The sequence below is a fragment of the Sciurus carolinensis genome (genome assembly GCF_902686445.1).
Source record: "Sciurus carolinensis chromosome 14 unlocalized genomic scaffold, mSciCar1.2 SUPER_4_x, whole genome shotgun sequence".
Lineage (NCBI taxonomy): Eukaryota > Metazoa > Chordata > Mammalia > Rodentia > Sciuridae > Sciurus > Sciurus carolinensis.
Window position 1 is genome coordinate 1,747,999 of NW_025920103.1, and position 22,437 is coordinate 1,770,435.

The following is a 22,437-nucleotide window of genomic DNA, read 5'->3' on the forward strand; positions in this document are numbered from 1 at the left end:
AAGCACAGCAGGAACTCGTTTATTGAGGAAGTTACACAGCTTTTATGTAGGGTGGAGGCGAAGTGGGAACCAGTCAGCTTAAAGTTCAGCAAGGCACGGGGGATTCATGAGGGAGAGAGCCCCATAGGATGATATGGCAAGCACGAGCTGATCACGTTCATGGAACTGTTGCTAACCAATCCCTGACAGTAGGGAGTGGAGATAAGCAGGCTAATCAGGGAGTTACACATAACTGGTTGCTGGGTAAGAACACATTTTTCAGTTTCCAGGGGAAAGTGGCAGTACAAAGAAGTCCAGATAAACTATTGGTTGATCAGGCAGTGCCACGTATGAGGAAGAGGTTGTCATGAGGGTGCAACTGCCTTTAGGGTACGTCCCCTACAGCTAGCTGCCCCTTCTCCGAGATGCTTCTTCTGCAGAATGGGGTGCCAGCTCCTTTGCTGCCCATGCGGGGCCTGGCAGTTCCAGGGAGGGAGGTACCCTGGGTGTCTGGGGAGTTGGGGTGGGTGTAGTTCACCTGGCGGCCTGCCTTGCCCGCCACACCCTGTTCACTCCTGTCCCCAGGCTTTGTGGCTGTGACTGCAGGACTGAGTGCCACCCAGTGCATCCTGAAGGTCAACTGCAGCAGCATGGCCAGCAAGGGTGCCCTGAGGGTCCTGGAGCACTTCCAGGCATTCCGGAGTTGCGGCCAAGAGGTGCTGGTGAGTGGCCTTTGGCCAGGCGAGGGGAGCCCTGCTGGGAGCAGCAGGGCGATGGCTGCCCCCCAGATGCAAGGGCAGCCTTGATGGCCCTATCCACTGGACACAGGAGAAGCCTGGCCCCAACCCCACAACCTGGTATCCAGAACCTGGGGGGCGAGACCGGACCTCCCTTCTCACCCCTGGGTGTGGTGGCAGAGTGGTGGTGACAGCCTGTGTGTCCTTGTTGGGGCTGGGCTGTGGGAGGGCAAATTCTTCATTGACCATCCCCTGGATATCAAGGTGTTCCTTGGGCACCTTTTGTGTTCAAGGCTGTCACTTGGCCCTAGAGACACTGGAGGTCTGGTATTTTCCCAAAGGCTCCCCTCCCCTGGCTGATGCATGGGGCAGTCACCATCCATGCTGGAGGCCCTGGGAGACTCAGTGGCATCTGGGAGACCCTTCAAGGTGGCGTCCCTGGCAGGCCTGAGCCCCAGGTGGTCCCCAGGCAGCTGGTCCCCATCCCCACTTCCTGGACATCCAAGGGCCTTTCCAACTGAATCGACCACACCCACAAGGATGCCCAGGAGGCACAAGCCAGCCAGGAGACCCCTGGCTAGGACCCCCATTGTGAGGGGGCCCCAGAGGAAGACCAGCCTGACTTGGGTAGCAGGGAGGTGGGGGTGACAGGGAATGACTGGGGTGTGTCCTCTGTGCTTGGCCTCTGGGCCTCAACAGCTGCATTTCTGTACCCGTTCCCTGGGCATCCCCAGACCCACAGAGCCCGAGGCTCAGAGTGACACCATTGTATGCTCTGGATGGGAGTCTCCAGGCTCAGCCCAGGTGACTGAGGGCCACGTGCTTTCTGGGCTTGGGGTTCTATGTCCTCGCCTGCTTGGACTTGTCTGCATTGCGGCTCCACTGCCATGAAGGCCCTGTGTCATGGCCTGAGGTCCCCGTGGCCCCCTGGGGACCTGTGGGAGGTCAGGTACGCCTGGTGCAGGCTCCTTTGCTCCTCTGGGGGCCGCTTGCTCTGCACTGTGCTCACTGGATCCAAGGGAGACTTCATTGCCTCTGCAGCCATCTCAGCCTGAGCCCCAGTTGCCCACCTGTCCACTCGGCCTCCCCGCAGGATGCTTACAGGAGCCTCCCTTTAGGACCTGCCCCTCCATCCTTTCAGATTCTCGGCCTCACCCAGAGTCCTCTTGGATGCCTTCCTTTCTCCTACCCTCCTCCCACTTCAATCCCAGCAACACCCTTGTCCACCCACTTCCTTCTGCCCCCAGCATCTGACCACTTCCCTACACTGCCATGGCTTTTCACCAAAATGGTTGCAGTAGCCTGCTCACACCTCCTCCTAGGGGTCCCCCAAACAGGAGAGCAGATCTCCGGATGACACCTTCTGCTCAGGACAGAGATCAAAGTCCCCACCTTGGCTGGCTCCAGCCTGGCTCTCCAACCTCCCCTCCCAGCACTCTCCTGTTTGCTCTGCTCCATCCACTCTACCTGAATATGTCCCTGCCCCAGGGTCTTTGTGCTTTCCATTCTCACTGCCTGGAACACTCCACAGTTCCACTTCACTTATGTCCCTGTCCTCCTTCAGATCTCTTCTCAGACCTTTGTAGGTCCATTTGTAGGTCCAGCAGAATCCCAGATTCACCAGAGTTCTGCCCACCTGTGTGACTGAACTTCAGGGGGAAGAGGCAGGAAGGGCCCCTTCTGAGTCACACAGACTAAGAATGTCCCAGGTGACAGGTGAGTGTGGGACCCTTAGTGGATTGAGTTCCAAAAGGGGAGGTCGGGCCCTGTGACACATGCCTATGACTCCAGCTAATGGAGAAACTTAGATAGAAGGATCACCAAGTTTGAGGACAGCCTTTGCAACTTAGTGAGACTCTGTCCCAACATTAGAAAATAAAAGGCTGAGGTAGAACTAGTGGTGGAGCACTTGTCTGGCATGCGTGAGGCTCTCGGTTCAATCTCTGGTACCGTGAAAAAACCCAAGTCCTGTTTGGGAAGTTCTCTTTCCTGGGTCCTGGGAGAGCCTGCCCCCGCCTCATGGGACTGCCCTTCGACCACAGGTCACCCAAACCCCATGTCCTACACCCAGAACTGCATCACCACTGTGGCCACCCCATCCTGGAAGTGCCTACCTGTGGTGGACGGGTCCCTCAAGGGCAGACTCTCAGCAACATTTCTGGGCCAGCCAGGGGGCATCTCAGCCAGGAGGACAGGGGCCTGAACTCCCTGCTGAAGCAGGAGGACCATAAGGTGCAGGATGCCTACCTGCAGCTCTTCACCAAGCTGGATGTAACCCTCAAGGAGATGAAGCAGTACATCACCCTGATTAACAGGTGAGCCTGGCCTGGTCTGCATGCCTCTGTGCTGGTACCTTGGAGGGGAGCTGTCCTATCACACCGGCTGCCTGCAGTGGCATTCTCAGGTGCCCAGGCCCTGATCCCACCAAGACACCCAAACTGTCTGCAGACTTGGCCAGATGCCCCAGGGTCAGGTCATCCTCCAACGAGCAGTGAAGGCTGCTGCATCCTCAGGGGAACTGAGGCCGCCTGGCGAAAGACTCGGGAATTAAACATCACAGTAAGGTAGACTACTGGACCTGAGGCCACCTTGCTGTGATACTGCAGGACACACACAGAACCCCAACCATGTCTAAGGAGTGCCTGGGGTCTGCTGGCAGCAGGGTGGGGCCCAGCAGGGTTGAATGGTGCCCCCTCAGATGTGTGTGGACAGGCCAGAGTTGGGCCATCATGCAGGACAGTGACCACTGTGGGAGGAGACAGGTCCCTTAACCATTAGGACCCTGGAGTTGAAGCCACCAGAAGCAGCCTCTGGATGGGGCTAGGGACCTGCCTCTGACACACCACCTGAAGGAGACAGTTTGGGACAGTCAGGGACACTTGAACAGGGACGGCGTCCCAGGGGTGCTAAGGAGCTGATTCTCTTCTGCACAGTAAGAGGCACATGGTCACCTTTAGGGCAGGGTGTCTACCTTGAGCCTGTTGGCATTTTGGGTGAGTGGTTCTGTGTGGCAGGGCCGCCTTGGGCAGCATCCCTGGCCTCAACCACTAGGGGCCCAGCAAGTGCACTCCCTGTGGTGACAACTGGGCTGTCTTGACAGTGTCCCCTTGCAGCACATTTTCTGTGGGAGAGAAGCATTTCTGAACAGGCTGCCTGTTGGAAGTGTATGGGCCTTGCTCACTGGGTGGGAAGCTGCAGAGCCTGCAAGCCCTGCACAACTTCTCTCTGCTTTGCGGGATGGTTTCCCCCTGCAGGAGGCTGGGCTGCAGGCTCTAGAGCCAGAGGCATGGGCTTTACTCCTGGCCCATGACCTGTTGGCTGTGCAATCTCAGGCAACCTCTCTGACCCTCGGTCTCCCATCTGCAGAGTGGAGTCAGTTGTGACACTGACCTAATGAGAGGTGGGATGGCATCTAACCTAGGTTTGCGGATCCCGCGAGGCATGGGACACTGTTCTGTCTAATGCACAGCATGTTCTATTCCTCCAATCTCCTCCAACCCTGGATGCATACGTGAATTATCGCATTTTACAAGTGGAGGTTCAGAGACTGTGAACGATTTGCTTTAGGCCTCTCAATCAAGAAGTGGTGGCCTTAAGGCTAAAACTGCCTTTTGAATGACACTTCCTTGTGACCCAGCCATGCCATGTGTTTACCTGCCACCTGTCTCCGGGGGATTTCATCCATAATAGCAGAGCCCAGGGGTGCTCCCGAGGCCCTGCAGCCTGCTGACTGAAAGTCTTGCTCTCTGGGCCTCGTCCAGCACCCTGGTCTGCACACAAAAGCCAGAGCCCAAGCTTGGCCAGGAGCCACGGGCATGTGTGTCTTGGCCCCAGTGGGTGCCCAGCTGGGCATCTGCAGAGTTGCAGTGGGCCTTTCAGGGGAGGGACACAAAGCCCTGGATGGCTCCGCCTGTGCAGGGTTGAAGGTCAGAGACTGGTGAAGCCACAGCCTGGGTCTTCACCTTGAGCCCTTGCCCTGCAGGCTGCTGTCCACCATCACGGAGCCCATTCCTGACGGGGCCTGCAACATGCCCCTGGCTGAGGAGGCCTCTTCCTCCCTGCTGGTCAGTGAGGACAGTGAGATGGACAGGACTAACCACAGGGACATCAAGAAAGTGTGCTTCAAAGTGTCCGAGAACGACCAGGAAGACTAGGCCCATGATACCATGAGCTACCAGGGCTCCTACAGGTTGGTGTGGCCACTGTGGCCTGAGGCTGGATGGGACAGTCATCAGAACAGTTGAGCCTCTGACCCCTGGGGAAGCCAACATGCACCCCAGAGGGCCCCCAGCTTCCTGTCCAGACTGGTGCTTCCGGCCTGGCTGACAGATGCTGCCTGTGCAGCTATACATGCTGACGGAGTGTCGGAGAAGGGGTCTGATGGACTGCATGGTGTGCTTTCAGACTCCCGTGAGACTGTGGTTTTCTCTAGGTACAGGGACACACGCCTGTGATCCCAGAGCTGGGGAGGCCAAGGCAGGGGAATCCCAAGTTCAAGACTAGCCTGGCCAATTTAGTGAGGCCCTGTCTCAAAATCAGTAGACAGATAGATGGACAAATAGAAAGATGGACAGGAAGGGCTGGGATGTAGCTCAGTGGTTGAGCACACCTGGGTTCAATGCCTAGCACTGCAAAACATACCATGGTTTTTGCAGCAAATGCTGTTTATTTTTACTTGATCCAAGAAATAAGATGGTTTTCTTTTTCTCCTGAGGGGCTGTGAGCTGTATTGCTGCTGATAAGAATAATTGTAACAAGATCAGTGGGGCCTTGTTTAGTGGGTTAAGTGAACTAGAGCTGGTTCCCATACTGACCATGGATACCATGGGTGTGGATACCTCCTCATCTCAGCCCAGGGAGAGCTGAGCCCCCTCCGCCTGGTACTAGAGGGTGTATTAGGCAGCTCAGGCCATGGGCACTCCCAGAGCTGCAGGCAGATGCAGTCAGCGAACATTCTTGCTGTCCCGAGGGCCCTGCCCAGTCCTGCTGCCCAGCTCCCTGGGGTCTGTAGACTGGGCCTCCTGGCTGCCTCTGTGCCCAGGTACTAGAAGCTTCGAGGGTCAGGGTTTTTTATGGGTCTTTGGGCCTTCCTTCTTATGTCTCTGTGTCCTTGGGCTTTTCCTTTAATTGTCAACCAGTGGTGGGATGCAAATGTGGACCAGTGACTTTTGATTATGGAGCTCCTTGGTCAGGTGGGTGGGAAGGTCATACCCAGGGCAGGGTTGTCCCCTGAGAAGAACCAGACACTCAGGGAGCACTAGGGACCCTGGGCAGTGTTAAGAGGCAAGTGTGGGACCCTGGGCCGTGGTGAGAGGCGAGTAGGGACCTGAGTGGTGGTGACAGGCGAGTGTGGGACTCTGGGAAGTGGTGACAGGAGCCCTGGGCGGTGGTCACTGGTGAATGTGGGACATGGGCGGTGGTGACAGGCTAGTTTGGACCCTGGGCGGTGGTGACAGGTGAGTGTGGTTCCCTGGGTGGTGGTGACAGGCGAGTGTGGGACCCTGGGCGGTAGTGACAGGCCAGTGTGGGACCCTGGGTGGTGGTGATAGGCGATTGTGGGGCTCTGGGCGGTGGTGACAGGCGATTGTGGGGCTCTGGGCAGTGGTGACAGATGAGTGTGGGTCCCTGTGGGACCCTGGGCAGTGGTCACAGGTGAGTGTGGGACCCTGGGCAGCGGTAACAGGTGAGTGTATGACCTGGGCAGTGGTGACGGGCGAGTGTAGGACCCTGGGCAGTGTTGTCAGGCAATTGTGGGATGCTGGGCAGTGGTGACAGGCAATTGTGGGGCCCTGGGCTGTGGTGACAGGCGATTGTGGGGCCCTGGGCAGTGGTGACAGGCGATTGTGGGGACCTGGGCAGTGGTGACAAGTGAGTGTGGGGCCCTGGGCAGTGGTGACAGATGAGTGTGGGTCCCTGTGCGACCCTGGGCAGTGGTCACAGGCAAGTGTGGGGCCCTTGGCGGTGGTGACAGGTGAGTGTGGGACCCTGGGCAGTGGTGACAGGTGAGTGTGGGACCCTGGGAAGTGGTGACAGATGAGTTTGGGTCCCTGTGTGACCCTGGGCAGTGGTGACAGGCGAGTGTGGGACCCTGGGCGGTGGTGACAGGTGAGTATAGGACCCTGGGCAGTGGTGACAGGTGAGTGTGGTACCTGGGCAGTGAGTGTGGGACCCTGGGAAGTGACGAGAGGTGAGTATGGGACCTTGGCAGTGGTGACAGGCAAGTGTGGGACCCTGGGCAGTGGTGACAAGTGAATGGAAGCAACTCACCCCTCATCTTTCTGCATTTCCATGCTGGCTGCAAAGTGCTGCCCCTCCCTCAGACAGGAAGTACCCCTGGGTGGTCGTTTCCATGGGCTGGAGTTTCGACCACGCCCCAGAAGGGGGGTCTGTGTCTGGGACCGGGGTGGGAGCAGAGGGTAACTCGACTGTCTCTCACCCCATGCAGCGAGTGCAACAGCAACTGGGACTCAGTCCTTTCCTACACCAGAGTGAGAAGTGAAAGCTCCTACCTGGGCAGTGATGAGATGGGGTCTGGTGAGTGACTGCCCAGCCATTATCTTAGTGGGTATTTCCGAGCCTCCTTCCATGTTTGCAGTGTGTTGCTTTGAGTCGCATGGAGTCTCCTTCTGTCTGCTCGTTCAGCATGTACTTAATCAAGCACCTGTCATGCTCTGCGTGCTGGGACACTTAGTGAAATCAAGATCCTAGACACAGAGCAGATAGAGACCCTCAGGCAATCATGCATGATGGTGCAGGGTCATGTGGGGTGTGGGTGTGGTGGGTGCCGTGAATTCCCTCAGACCTCTGGAATCGAGGGGACCCGAAGAAATGACGCACATGCCAACCAGAAATCCAGGCAGTACAGGCGATCCCCTTGGCCCTGAACCCTCATGCCCCCAGGTGTGCCCACCGATGGTACCTGGAGGACATGGGCATATGTATGGAGGCAGACCAGCAGCTGGGCAGACACACAGATGATACCAAGGAGGGCATGCTGTGCTTGCAGCATTTACTGAAAGCATGATGTGATTTTTGATTTTAGTCTTGTTCACTCAGGTTTAAAAATGCACTTTGTGAGTAAATAGGTCAGACATCCTCACGGTCCATGATTGAAAGGCCCAGGGTGGGCCAGGCGGCAAGTCCCTCCCACTGTCACTGCTGGGTCCCGCCAGAGGAAGTCTGCGTAAAATTTAACTTTATCATACGTCACTTTAGCAGAAGAAAAGGAAGTTCAGGAAGACGGAATATGTCGCTGGACGTTAATGTCTCGTGACAGATCAGGCCACTGAAGTCCATCCCCAGGGAGGTTCACTGGCAGCTGGTTTTACTGGAACAGGGGACAGTGACCCAGTGGGTTTGCAATCCAGCTTTTTGTTCTCAGCGGCCTCATTTGTGGAGTGGGAATATCGACACCTCACCATCTTAGGGTGTTGGTGCCTCCTGCCCAGTTTTCTGATGAAGAAACAGAGGCTCAAAGAGGTCCAGGGATTTGCCCAGTGACTCAGCAGGGACCTGGGCCTGGCAGGCTGCACGTCCCCTGTGGGTTTGGAGGAGCAGTGTGTGCAGCAACAACCAACGGTGGCTGCTCTTCTTTCAGCCAGGGGATGAGCTGCCCTGTGACATGTGCATCCTGTGGGACAAGAAGGACAAACTCCATGGCTGCCTGGAGCACATCTTCAACCAGGTCGTCTTGTCCCAGGGTGGAGTTCCTGGGTCCTTGCAGTCCCCTGGCAGTGGGCTGGGTGGGCTCGGCACAGGGCTGCACTCATGGGGCTCCTGTCTCCAGGTAGACACCATCAAGGTGCTGCTCAAGGGACTGGTGATGGGCAGGGCATTCGAGGAGACCAAGCATTTCCCCATGGAGCACAGCCTCCAAGGTCAGGGGCACTGGGGGGGCAGCAGGCTACTTGCTGGGGGCACGCACTCCTGTTGGGTGGCCCTGACTAGTCCAGGCCAGCGGATTCCTGCCTGTGGGCCAGATCCAGCCACAGCTTCATTTGCTTAGAATCGGATGATGTCTTTCATTTTTTAAAACATTTTTAAAGCATTGTAAAAATGAAACAATGTGTAGTAGAAGGTGCAGGTGCTGCAAAGCACATTTGGTGGCCCAGAGGTGGTCCCTGAACCCTCTGGGCTTCCCCATCGGGGACACAGGGACAGGCCTGGAGCACGCTCCCCCATTCAGTCACACCACAGGGTCTGGTTCATCTTCACGCTTGCAGTCCATGTGCATTTGCCACCTGGTTTATTATTGATGCGACTTTTTTTTTTTTATCATATCTCCTGCTGGGTGCGGTGGTGTATGCCTGTAATCCTAGTGACTCAGGAGGCTGAGGCAGGACTGTCGCAATTCTGAGGTCAGCCTTGGTAATTTAGCAAAACCCTGTCTCAAAGAAATTAAAAAGTAAACAAATAAAAAAGTACTGGGCTGCATGAAGCTCAAAGGTGTAGTGTCCCTGGTCCAATTCTCCAGTACCTAAAAGAATAAATAAATAAATTTTAGAAAGGTATCTTCCTTTTGGAAACTTAATTTCTAAATGATTTTATCTTATCCTCCCCATATATGAAGAACCAGTGTAGTAGGCCATAAATTAATGACAACCATAATGAAGAACTTAAAGGAGACAGAAACACCATCATTGCACTGCGGTTTTGTACCATTACCTGTCTGGGGCCTCCTCAGAAGAGGGCTCTGTGAGCGGACAGCTAGGGCTGTACTAGCACCAAGCTGCGACTTTCTTCTTGCAATGATTAAGATGAGAACTGGAATTTCTATGTCCTCCTGCTTTTCCTCCCACTCGCTCACCCTTCTGCCCACCATCTGTCCACCCTTCCATCCCCCAGCTGCCAGTTTATTCATGCAGCTCTGCAGCCAATAAATAGTTCCCCAGAGCCAGCTCATGCCAGGCCAGGTGCTGGATGCTGGTGACCCTGAGAAGGATGGACGCTGCTGGCCTCAGGGGCTCCCACTGGTGCAGGAGATGGGGATGCAGACAGCAGCTGCCTCCAGGCAGGAGTCGGTCCCTGCTCAGCTGGCCCTCTGCTGTGTCAGGACCCCCACTCAGGGGTGAACCTCAGGAAGAAAAGCAGGGAGGGTCCCAAACCACACATACTTCAGAAACCCGGGAAGAGGCCAAGAGAACAGGGGACTGTGTCTGCCTGGCCTTTGGCCCTGGTAAGTCCATATTCAATTCCAGTTCTCCCACTACCCTGTGTGACTTTAGGGAAGTCACTGTGCTGGACTTCCTTCTCTATAGGGAAGGTCTAGGTCACAAATCATGTGCCACCTCAGTTGATTGTGGCTTGATGACCTAGTACCTGAAAAGTCTTCTGTGGCTACAACGTCCAGATCTGGGAACAAAGACTGCTGAAATTGATTTGTGCTTCTGCACTGGATTGGCTGTAGGTGTGGATCATGGCCTCAGACTAGCAGGAAGGGTGCTGAGATTGATTAGTGATGTCTGTGATGGGAATGGAACATTGATATCGTAGCACACTTAACATATACTTATCCTCCGAGGCCTGGATTATATCCAGAGTCCTGCTGACTCACTGGGTCTAAGGTTATGAATTTTGCAATCTGATGATGGGGCATGGGCCTTTGTGTCACTGTTTTCCAAAGCCACCTCTGTCCCTTCCCTGGCCCTCGTTACTTTCCTTCCCTAGAGTTCAAACAGAAAGAAGAGTGGATGGTCCGTGACTGGAGCTTGATCCAGATCAGCATCCAGGAGGACCCCTGGAACCTCCCCAGCTCCATCAAGACCCTGGTGGATAACATCCAGAGAGATGTGGAAGGTCAGCAGGCAGGGAGGGTCATGGTGGGGGTTGTGGCCTTTGCCTGGGACTTGAATGCAGCGAGGTCTTGCCAGGTTCCATCTCTTTGCCCCTTCCTCTACATGCTCAGGGAAGGGCAAGAAGAGTATGTACACTTTCTCAGCTGAGTGACCTGCTCAGGCAGGTCTGGGCTGTGTGTCCTTTGCCAGAGTATTGCTGATGCTGGTCACTGGTCATGCTGAGCCTTTCTTGTGAGTTGAGGCTACTGAGGCTGAACTGTTCTTCACAGCTTCCGAACAGGGCTTGGTTCTGTCCTTTTGTTTATCCTTGAGGTCACAGCTGGCAGGTGGGGCCACCAACAGATCTGATGCTACAGCATCAGAACAGGGAGCACTGGTGCCCACTCAGGTTTCCCCGGGAATTGGATTTCTCCTGGCTGCTCGAGGTGGCAGAGACCAGCTGTCCTGCACTCACGTGGGGCAGGAGATGAGTGGCAGCTACCCTCTTGGGAGCTTTCCAGTTCCCACAGCCTGGTGTCTGTTCCACACCTCTGATGTCACCGCCTTGTTCCTCGTTGGCATTTGAGTCTAGGTCTCCTGGGTTGGAAGTACCCAGGCCAGGGGACATTGGACCAGGAGAGCTGGAGGTAACCCCCAGGGAGTAGCTGCCTCTGAGCTGGAATCTCTGTTGACCCTGAGCTGTCCTGTTTACAAAATTGTGATTGGTAAAGCGTGTGGGCTCTGTGACCAGAGGGCCAGGGCTTGAATCCCAGGCCACGCACCTTTGTCCGTGTGACCTTGGCACACCCTTGACTTCTCCAGCATCCATGTCTGTGCATGTGCAGTCCCAGGGCTCCTGGCCCCGTGCAGTCATGAGGATAAACCAGTCTGTACCCATCAGCACTTAGTACCCTGCCTAATGGGGGCACACCCTCAGTACAGCATCTGCTCTGGCTGTCGCCACAGCTGACCAGGCCTCCCTCTGGCCTAGGGAAGACAGTACCTCAAGTGACATAGAGGCCATTCAGACTTTCCTTTGAAGGCTTTTCTGGCCCCAGGGCACCTTTGAAGGAGAGTTGCCTGGCTGAATGGTGGCCGGAGGAGTGATGGCCCTCTCCCCAGGGCAGCTGTGCAATCCAGGACATGCACTCGTGTGCACTCGAAGTTGGCTGGTGTGAGTGGGTGTATCACAAATGTGTGTGTGAGTGTCCATAGGGGCTCTGGCTCCAGAGATGGAAGCGCTGGTTATACTCTCTGCTGGATGGGAACCTGCACCAGCCTTCCATACAAACTGCCAGAGTGCAGCCTTAGCACTGTTTTTCTGTGAGGGTCAGTCACGTGGACTGGGCCAGCTCCACTGTCCCCTGCCAGCCTCACTTAGTGCCCTCCCTCTTGTCCCCCTCCTTCCAGATAGGAAGAACCAGCTGCTCCTGGCCTTGCTGAAATGCATAAGTGAGTGCACGTGCCCAGGTGTACCAGCGAGGCCCTCCTGGCTGTGGCGTCCATGGGGCCAGCCCCAGAGGCGTCTTCTGTGGCCAAGGTGACTTGTCCTTGGCCCATCAGGACCTGGACTGGGGAAAGCAATATTTTGTCCTCCTGCTCCTCCAGGAACAACTTGAACCTCATGTCCAAGGGACAAGTCTTGGGACCCTGGAACTGGGGAGCCCTGTCTTGGGCCACCTGCTACCTGGGTAACTTGACAAGGATGCAGGATAGAGGATGAAGGGTGGGGAGGCTCTTTGTCAGTAGGAATCCAGCCCCAGCTGATAGTGGAGCCAGGGCTGCAGGTGGGGAGGGAGACCCGGGGAAATGACTGATGTCCCTCCCTTCTCCCAGAAATTTTCAGTCAATTAAGGTCCAGGTCAAAATAGACCCCTTAACTCCACTGAGTTGAGCCGGAAGTTGAGAGTAATTCCTTCCAGCAGATGAGCCCCTGTTACCTGGATGCCTCAAGTGGGCGGGGGTGGGGGGGAGGTGGGGCAGGGCCTGTGCAGAAGGCAGGGCTGGGTGGGGCCAGTGAGGGCAGGGTGGCAAGGGGAGGGCACAGTTCTGAGGGCAGGCAGGAAGTTCTTCATGGGTGGCGCTAGGTGGCAGAGAAGCACCAGGGGCATACAGCCCACCAGGCCGAGAAGTACTGCGCCCCAGAGAGCGCGAGGGTCCGGGGGCACTGCAGGGACTCTGTGCTGGCCCGCCCTTTGGGCAGATGCTTGGGTCTGGACTTGGTGCCACCTGGCTTGCTGGCTGAGGAGAGTTTTGTGGACCTGGCTTTGACCACAAGTGAACTTTGGTCTCTTCGCCCTATGGGTTCTGCAGGGGTCCAGGGTTGGACTCTGTCAGCCTGCTGCTAGCACCACCCAGTGGCCTATCCCCACCTCAGACACAAAGCTGCAGCTGCACAGGGACACCGTCTTCTGCCAGGCCCTGGTGGCCCTCAGTTACCGCTACAACAACAATGGTGAGTATGAGGAGAGCAGCTGCGACACCAACCACAAGTGGCTGGAGTAGGTGGACGCCACTGGGGTCCTACTGCACTGCCAGTCCCTGCTCGCAACGGCTGGGGTGATGAGTGGGCCAGGCAGGTAGGAGGCCCCTCTGCCAGTGTCCCTCCCAGCTGGTGCCCATGACCTAGTCTGTTCACACAACATTTATTGAGCACCTACTGTGTACCGCTGTTAGGGAACTAGGGTCTACCAGTGATCAAAGCATCCCTGTACTTGGGGATCTTATCTCCTGGTGGGAGAGAAACAGACCACAAGCCATAGACCAGTGGTGCTCAAGCTAGGCAGGGTACACTGGCTGCATCTGGAGACATTTTTAGGGCAACTGAGGGATCCAGAAGTAGTGTTACTGGCACCTGCTGTGCAGAGGGTGGCATGTGCTCAGGTCCCCAGCGGAGGCAGCGTGCCCTGGGAGCAGCAAGGCAGTTGGGAGGAGAGGTTCGCAGGCCCTGTCTGTAGGACTGGGGCTTTATTATGGGGCAGAGGAGGCTTACAGGCTTGGGGGCAGGTGAGAAATGGGATTTGGGCTCGATTTAAAAAGGTAACAGCCCAGAGAGAGGTGGGTTGTTTGCGGGAGGATGAAGGGGATGTGTGGTGTCCTTCTGGGACGTGGATATTGCCCCTGTGGGTGTTGGCTGGGAAGTTGGGGGGTATGTGGAGCATGGTCCACCTGTCAGGGCTTGGCCATGGTTGTGTATGGGGGAGGGGCAAGAGAAATCGGGTGTTGTGATTTCCTGGAGGAGCACAGGAGGCGGGCAGGAATGGTTAAGTCAGTAACCATTGTCTGGGTAGAGAGGAAGTGACTTTACCAGGTCACTCAGCAAATCAGAGCAGAGGCGAGTTCTGACCCATGGGGGCCACAGGACAAGCTGCAGGGTAAGCCATGATTTTGCCCACAGAGCACACCTAGACCTGGTGCTCAGGAGGCCCCGGTGTAGCCCAATGCCTAGATTCGGATCCTAGCACCGTGAGGTGAAAGCCTGGTGTGGGTGGCACATGAGGTCCCTTCACTGTGTCTTCTTGCAGAAGGAGGAACGGACCATGCTGGAGGACTTCTGGGTGACCCTGTCATAGCTGGACAGTGTCACCTTCTCCTTTAAGAAGATGGATGAGAACTGTGTGGCCAGTGAGTGATTCCTCCCATCCCCACTGTAGGAGTTGGGACACTGAAGCTGAAGGGGGTGCTTAGGGCCCTGTTCTCCTGTGTGCAAGTCAGCTTCCCAAGGTGAACCTGAACCCAGCATGTCAAGCCTCATGCCCCAAATGAGTGGAAAAACAGGAGTTCTCTCACATCAACCCAGCTGTCTTCATTGGGTCTTAAAAGAGGTCCACAGCACTTCTCATTAAAATTCCACCCTGGAGTCATCCTTTGGAGTAAATAATTCAGATTAAGGACTAATGGCATAATTGACTGATGTTTCTTAGTCCTTTCTCCCTTTGTCCTGCCCCCCCATCCATCTGACCACCCACTACCCAACACCCACCACGCATACATCTGTAGCAGTGAGCACTCAGTACTCGGGGACAGGATCTGGGCCACAGTAGAGGCAGCATAGCCATGGTCCTGCCCTCCTCATGGGTCTCACCTGGAGTCAGCTGGGGGCATCCCAGATGCAGATCCCTGTTGCTGGCTGCTGTGGCGTGGGGCCTGGGCAGAGGGTCCCTATGTCCTAGGGTCCCTGGGGAGCTGTCCAGGTGACCTCCAGCAAAGACTGAGAACCCTGTGCTTGCTTCCAGAGCTCTGCTGCTGTGCATGGGTCCTGGGAACTTGCCAGAAAGGCTGATTCTCAGAACCTACCCCAGACCTCCTACCTCAGAAACTGGAGTGGAACTGGCGTGTCCATGTCACAAGCAGTCCCCAGGACTGGTAGCACTTGTGAGGCTGAGGGCCACACTCTAGGTCAGCACTTCCCTTCCTTTCATTTCACTCCATGAAAAGCCCCTGAGACCCCTTTTCCTCGCTGCCATACCCCCTTGAAATTGCAGCGCTGCCGTGGCCTGTGTGTCCATGTGCTGTGCATCTGGTTCGTGAGGTCTGCCCTCCCTCAAGGACCAACTTGTGCCTCCTTGGGGCAGTGTGTCCCTGCCAGAAATGCAGACTGCTGCACGGGGTTCGACTTCTAGGGGCCAGTTTGAGCTAACTGCAATGCCTGCCTGTCTGGGGCTAAGCTGGCTCAGGAGAACCCCGATCAGCTAGTGATGCCTGCAAGGTGCAGCAGGGGCTCCGATAGCTTCATTTTGCCCTCCCTGCCTTAAGCTCTTCCTCATATGGTGAATAAGATGCAGGTGCTGTTTGAAGGCAGCTTTTTCCAGGTGGGCCTGAGCTACCAGGCAAGGGGTGACTAGAGCACCATGGGGGGATCTGATGACACACGGCTGTCTTGTCTGCTGGGCAGTCAGGGCATAGAACATCTGTCGAAGTCATTCAAGAGGGAGGTGACAGGCTGCTGCAGAGTGTGGGGCTGTCTGAGGCTACACCTGTGGGATGGGAAGTCTGAGGCTGCCCCTCTACGCTGGAGGGAACATGTGGTCACAGGATGCTACTCTGGCATCAGTGGACATGGAAGTCCCACGGTGCCATCCTGAGGCTTTGAAGAGGGGTTCTGAGGCTATCCCTCTGGAGCGGGGTCAGAGGGCAGGGAAGTCTGAGGCTATCCCTCTAGAGTGGGGAGGGCAGGGAGGTGCTAGGGTGCCACTCTAGCACCAGGGAAAGGGAGATCTAAAACTGCTGTGGCAGAGGAGCTGGGGCTATGTGGCCCCTGCAGACACCAATGTTTTCTACTACATAGAGGGCAGCTGGCAGGCGCTGAAGGTGGTCTTCTACCTCGACAGCTACCACTTGTACAAGCAGCCCTGCTGCCTGGAGAGCAGGGCCAGCCTCCAAATGCATGTCATGCTTTTCATGAAAGGTGAGCTGCAGGCTGTGGGGGATCACGGGGTCCAAGCCAAGGCCACTGAGCCCTTGGGACCCAGCCCTGCCCTCCCTCCTCTCCTCCATAGCTCTGGAGAATGTGGAAGGGTCTCCTCCTCCAGGCAGACAGGCAGCAGAGGATTTTCAGCAGGAGATCAATGCCCAGTCCCTGGAGAACGTCCAGCAGTATTACCATAAGCTCAGATATGTATTTGGGCCTATGTCGGGGCAGGATTCAGAAAGCCACCACAGCAGGTGGCTGGCAGACCCTCAGCATGAGGAGTGGGCCAGATGCTCTTTCTGGAGCTCCTTGCTTGCATGAGAGTCTGATGGCAGTGTGCATTGTAGGTCATGCTAACCCATTCTACAGGTGGGGAAGCTGAGACTCAGGAGGATACACAGCATGCCCAAGGTCACATGACCAATAGTCTGGCTTCAAAGCAGGTCCTCTCTGCTGAGCCAAGCTGCTGGTCCACTCTGCATGGGGGCAGGAGCTGAGATGGGGCCCTGGGCTTCTTGGGCCTTGAGAGAGGGGTGTAGTGCCCTGGGCCTCATCCCATTCACAACCCATGCAGGGAGAAGTGGAGGGAACAGATTTTGTCAGGAGGAAGTACAGGTCTAGGGGAGTAGCTCCCACATCCCCAGCAGCTTGCCCATGGCCCCTCCCAAGTCCTGCCTAGGTGACAAGGGGTGGTTGAGAGGGACTTTTATCTTCTCTGGGCCTGGTTTTGCCATTTGGAAATGGGAGACTGACGCTTCCGTCCATTTTCTGGACAAGAACATCTTGGTGCCCTTTTGGATGGACCAGGCCATGAATCTCTTCTTTGCTCTTTGTGGAGTGTTATAAATATGGGCTCTGGTCATTCACTTTTCTGCCCAGCATGGGTTCATCAGGACCTTATGCGGGACACACACTGTCCCCGTGTGTGGGAGTCTGTCCTCTTCTGGGGCAGGAACCGCCAAGAGTAGCCAACCCGTGCTGTGAATAAAGACCTATCAGCATGAGGGCGGCTCGCTGCTGTCCTCCTGTCTGCAGCCTGTACTGCATTACACAGCCCAGCTGAGCAGTGTCCCTGAGAGCGCCTGGTTCCCAGAGCTTGGGGCTTTATGGTCAACCAACCCTTGTGGTAGAGGGGGACAAAGTTGGAACCAGTGAGCACAGAGCAGCGTCCAGCGCCAGTTGGGGACAGGGCTTCGAGGAGGAGAGGCAGGTGGGGCTGTCAGGCTGCCTCTGATTCCACCTGGAGTGGGGAGGCCAGGCTGTCCAGCTGGGGCTGGGGGTGGGGCCCCCTTCAGCTCGTCTTTCTCCCTGAGGACATTTTACCTGGAGCGGTTGAATCTGCCCACGGATGCAAGCACCACTGCTGTGAAGACCAACCAGGTGTGTCCCCAGCCTGAGGCTTGGCTTGGCAGGCCCCCAGGGTCAGGACTCCGCTGGTGGGATTTCCTCCAGACACCCTGCTGGCTGTGCCTTCTGGTCCTGGGAGTCTCCAAGGTGGTTCACGCTCACCACGGCCTCTTTCTCTCTCATGCACCGTGGTCATCGTGGGTTTCTCTGGGGCTGGGGCCCCTGCAGGCAGCCGTAGACCCCATGCCAGGCGTGGCTGGGCCCTGCTCTTGTTTCTTCCTTCACATTTTTTACTAGCCCTTAGAAATTGAAAGATCTCATAGAAACAGAGGCTTCCAGCTTTTTCGAGAAGTGGAGAGACATGAGATCTGATTTGGGGCTTCTTCCCACTTGCTTTACTTGGCTTGCACTGTGCGTGACTGCCCCTTGGGCCCCGCTGGCCTTGGCTCCTGCTGCTCAGTGTATAATGCCCGGCCTTCCAGGTTGGAGGCAGACCTCACCCTGGGCTGGTGTGCTGGCCTTGGGGCTTTGGCTGCTGTGAGAGAGGTGATGGGCATGTGCTTTAGGACTCTAAAGATCTCAGAGGGCATAGGAAGGAGGAGCCACCACATTTACTTCCACACGTGGTTGGGGAAGCAGGAACAGGGAGGGCTCCTCCTCCTAAGGGTTTGGAGGGCATGGCCTGTTTGTGATTAGTCAGGGACACACTGGGCAGTTGAAGAGAGCAGGCTGGAAGGTGAGACCTAAAATATATGGCGAACATCATGTACCAACTGTAGGGTAGTAGGGAGCCACAGATTGATCTTGAGCAGGTGTTATGGAACGACTCTTGCCCTCAGCTGCATCCAAGCATCTCGTGTGTCTGTCCCACTTCAGCTGATCCACCCTATCAATGCCCTGGACGAGCTGTGCTGCCTCATGAAGTCCTTCGAGCACCCCAAGCCTGGCACCAGCGGGAGCTAAGACGCTGGCCTCGTCCCGATCTCCTCTGAGCTCTGCTACAGCCTGCAGGCCTGCCAGATTACCATGTGCAGCATGGGCATGCAGAGGTAGGCCGCACCAGGGCCTGGGGTTCTGGGGGGCAGGGACAGGAGGCAGGAAGCCTGCATCCATGTCCTGAACCTCCTGGCTTGCTGGACCCAGGCAGGGCCTCCCAGCTCTGGACCACAGGTCATCTTTAAACTGGGTTGTCTGTGGCAGTCAGTGGGTGGGAGGGCTGTGGGCTTCCTGGGTCCTGGGCTGGAGGGCATGAGGGAGACTAAGCTCTGAGCCTCCATCCCTGCTGTGAGTGGGATGGCTCACCCACAGGGCAGAACTGCCTCCGGCCACCCTGGACACTCCTCCTCTGTCCTCTGCCTGGCTGCTGGCCCCAGGGAAAGACAGCTCCTTTCCTGGGAGCCCTTCCTGGTCATGTGTCTTCATGCCTGCCACTTATGCCACTTGCTCCGACAGGCTCTGCTACCCTGGTTCAGGCCATCTGTGAGGGCGGGGACTCTGTTCTCTGCTGTGCCCAGTGGACTGGTGCCTGGCACCAATGGGTCTGATGAACAGGCATCCAGTCATGTCTCCTTGAGTGGTGGGCAGGCTCCTGTGTGCCAGGCACTCTGTGTTGTCTGTGTCCCCAGCCTTTGTCCCCTGCTGTGGGCTGGTGCAGAAGGGTCTGTTCCAGAGGTCGTCAGTCAGGGGCAGTTTTGCTCCCCAGGGGACGTTGGCCATGTCTAGAGACATTTGTGGTCATTAGAGCCAGGGACTGTGACATCTAGTGGGTGGGGGCTGGTGCTTGGCATCCCACGGTGCATGGGACAGCCTCTTTCTGGTCCCCTGTCAATGCTGCTCCAATCCTGACTCTAGTCAGGGAGACTGGAGTGCCCAGTCAACTCATCTGTCAGGGCTGCAGGTAGAAGGGTACAGGGTGGCTTGAAGTCCAAGGCCTGGTGCAGAGTTGGGTTCTAACAGCCTGAGCCACAGGACTGTGTCCGGGCTGCTGAGCAGGGGCCAGGCCTCGGGAGTCACCCCACTCAGCTGATGGAAACCAGGGCCCTGCCTGGCAGTGCTGCTGTCCTGGGTGCAGACCCCTGCAGGGACAGGCCAAGGGGTGGAGGCTGCCAGGAGGGGCTGTTGGGGAGGAGCAGGCAGGTGGGGAAAGTCAGCCCGGAGAGGATGCAGGGCTGATGGCCCACAGAGCCATAGAAGGGGAGGTGAGGCCTGGCGGGGGTGACTGCTGCCCATGCCCTCTCTACCCCTCCACAGGAGCACCCTGAGCATGCCCCTGGAGTGGGCAGCTATCCTGGCATGGAGCCACAGGCTGCTGCCCAAGTGCTTGATGCAGGCCACAGACATCATGCAAAAGCAGGTGAGACCAGGCTGGGCTCAAGGCAGCTGCATGCGCCCTGTGTGGGGTGAGGCCACCTGGAACTGGATGCCCTCAGCCCAGACCTGGCTTGCCTGGGGGTCGAGGGTGTCAGCTTCTGGAGCACTGCTCCCCCTGCCAGATGTCCCTGCATGTCCCAAGCTCCTCCAGGGGCCCCAGGCCTGACAGCTCTTTCCTTCCAGGGCCCCAGAGTGGAGATTCTGGCCAAAAATCTCTGAGTCAAGGATCAGATGCCCCAGGGTGCACCACGGTGAGTGGCCCCCTGCCCCTCCTCCTCCAGGGGACCATCAACCCTGACAGACCCCTGGTTCTGCCCTGGGCCCCACTCTGCTTTTGAGGACTCTGCTTTAGGAGCCCCAAGCCTCGACCTATCTGTACCCTCACAAGGGCCCCTTTTCGGGGGAGGGCTGGAAAGGGTCCCTGCGGGCCCTGAGGTGAATCTCGGGGTGTCTCCCCGTGGTATTCAGCCGCTCTGCAGCCCTGGGATCTGGGCTCATTTCAGGCAGTCTCTGCTTTCCATCCGTGTCCAGTTCCTCATCAAAATATGCCCACAAGCTTTAAGTAACGTTTTATTTTGAAGTAGTCCGAGTATACAAAAGTAGTGCAACATTCCTACACATCCTTCAGCTGCTTCTCCAGTGGCCATGTCTCCTGTGGACCCAGCACAGGATCAGGACCAGGCTGCCCTTGCAGACCCCCTTGCAAACCTTATTTGTACCTTGAGAGTCTCCACATGTGCTCTCTAAGCGTCTTTTTCTAACTTTTTTTTGTGGTTTCCCTGCCCCAGACCCTGGGCCAATCTCTTAACCCATGGGGGCCCATTTGATCCAAACAGGAGTGCTGTGAGCAAGGTCCTGCTGTTATTCCCAGTTGACAGGTGGGAGTGCTCAGGCCCAGAGGAGTTAAGTATCTTGTCCAAGGTCACACAGCTAGGACACAGCAGAGCTGGATTCTGAACCCAGTCCCAGCTCCAACCTGAGTCACCTGGAGGCTGGGCTTTCCCATGGGCGGTGGCCTATGCCTGGCACTCCTGCCTCCACAGTTATTGACCCCTCTTGTCCTGCTGCAGATCCAGCAGTGTGATCCCATCCCAGGGGTGTGCAGGGACATGGAGGTGTCTGCATCCCCAGAACCTCTGCAGTGACTCTCACCAGACCGCATACTCACCAGTGCACAGATAAGGGCAGGAGGCTGGAGGCAGCTCCAGGGATCTCTTCCCGTTGGGTGCCTACGGCCCCTAAAGCAGACCTTGTGTGGTTTGGGACTCAGACACACGTGGTGAGTCCACAGTGAACGGAGCCACATGGGGGTATGCCCAGGCTGCCTGTGCTTTTTGCGCATGCCCAGCTCTCAGGCAGCTGAGAGGTATGACTGGACAGGTAGGTACACAGCACAGGTCGGGACCCACCCACTCTGCGTGCACCATTGCTCTGGAGGCCTCCTCAATGTGTCAAGTGTTGGCATCTGCTCTGGCGGAGACATTGCCTGGACACGTGCCGCTCTGCCCTGCCCTCGGGAAAGTCCGCACTCAGGGAAAGGCAGCCACCTTCTACTAACACCGCTGCCCCCGGGTAACGCTGCCTACCAAAGCCCTCAGGTAAATCCACCTGGGTAACGCAGCTGCCCTAGGGGAAGGCTGCCTACCTTGAGGAAGGCCTTTGACCTCTGAGTGGGGTCTCAGGTTGGTGTGTCCTGGGGTGGAGGGAGTGTGATCCGAGACTGACACCAGGGATCTGGGCCTGGAGGTCTGGGATCTGGGACAGGGAAGCCTCGGGCGCTGGGCACAGATGGACAGGAGGCCAGGGACTCCACGTGCTCAACCCATCCTGTGGCAGCAAAAGCCATCAGTGATGCACCCTCTCTTAGTCAGGTCGCCGCCCTCAGGTCAGGCTACCTACCAAGGCAGGGCACGGTGGGACAAGGCAGTGCAAGGAATATCGGGGCAGGGCAGAGTGGGTTGGAGGTTTGGGGCATGGCAGGGAGGGGTAGAGCGACTTGGAGCACTACCGAAGGCTGCTCAGGGTGGGTCAGCTGTGTGCACATTCCTGTGGCAGAACACTTACTTAGCATGTGAGAAACCCTGGCTTGGTTCTCAGCAGCACATGGGCACACACACACACACACACACACCCCATATACCCCAATAAATCTTCCTAATTCAGATGACTTTATTCTAAGAAAAATTTTCAAATCCTTTTAAGAAGATAGAAGCAGAATGGTGATATGTTTAATGTCAGCAATTATATGGCATGGTATTTAAAACCACTCTATGAAATTTCCTCAGGACTTAAATCATTATAGTATTTAAGAGACAAGACAGCAGTTGCTTTCTGTAATTTGATATATTTATAAAAACAATCTTTTGAAAATCATTTTCTTTTCTAATTTTCAAACTCAGAAAGTGTATCCATTTGTCTTCCTAAAGTTGTACATTCATCAGAAAGTTTTTCTCTTATTCCATGCCATCAAGGGGATGGGCCTGTTGTCACAGGAAGTGCCATGACTGGGTTTTATCATAATACCAGTGCCCCTATGACTTTCGGATCAAAGTCATGTATACCTCTCATATTTGTTGAATTTATTAACAAAGAACATACAATTTTTATTATATTTGAAAGTCATCAAATTTGAATTAGTAGAAGCAGGGGTTTGACATGTTATATTATGAGCTGAACACAGTGCAATTTAGTTTGATCATTTTGGGAGGTTGGCATAATGACTTCTGCCCAGTTCTGTGATAAATGTCTGGCCTGCAGCAGTTTTTGGCAGTGAGAATTGAACCAAGTGACCATTGTAGCATGTGCTAGGCAAATACTGAGC

At 56.1% G+C, this 22,437-nt stretch overlaps 1 pseudogene; it reads left to right on the plus strand.

Annotated features, from left to right (window-relative positions):
• The window catches only part of LOC124973075 (phosphatidylinositol 3,4,5-trisphosphate-dependent Rac exchanger 1 protein-like), an 86,451-nt pseudogene extending 66,580 nt beyond the window's left edge, over positions 1 to 19,871 (plus strand).
• Positions 19,872 to 22,437: the final 2,566 nt, after the last annotated feature.